Consider the following 217-nt stretch of genomic DNA (forward strand, 5'->3'; position numbering starts at 1 on the left):
CATGTGATAACACAAACTATAGAAATCAAAGCCTTACACGGTCTAATTGGATCTTAATGCTTATATGACTCTTATGTGAATTTATATACTACGTATGTAGTCCCACAGAAACGCGCGCCGAAATTTGATTTCTATAGTTTGTGTTATCACATGTACGGTCCTATAATATATTATATTATTTATTTACGTCGCCTAAAGAGACGTTATTCCTTCATAT

The sequence above is a fragment of the Trachymyrmex cornetzi genome, unplaced genomic scaffold (genome assembly GCF_001594075.2).
Source record: "Trachymyrmex cornetzi isolate Tcor2-1 unplaced genomic scaffold, Tcor1.1 scaffold429, whole genome shotgun sequence".
Lineage (NCBI taxonomy): Eukaryota > Metazoa > Arthropoda > Insecta > Hymenoptera > Formicidae > Trachymyrmex > Trachymyrmex cornetzi.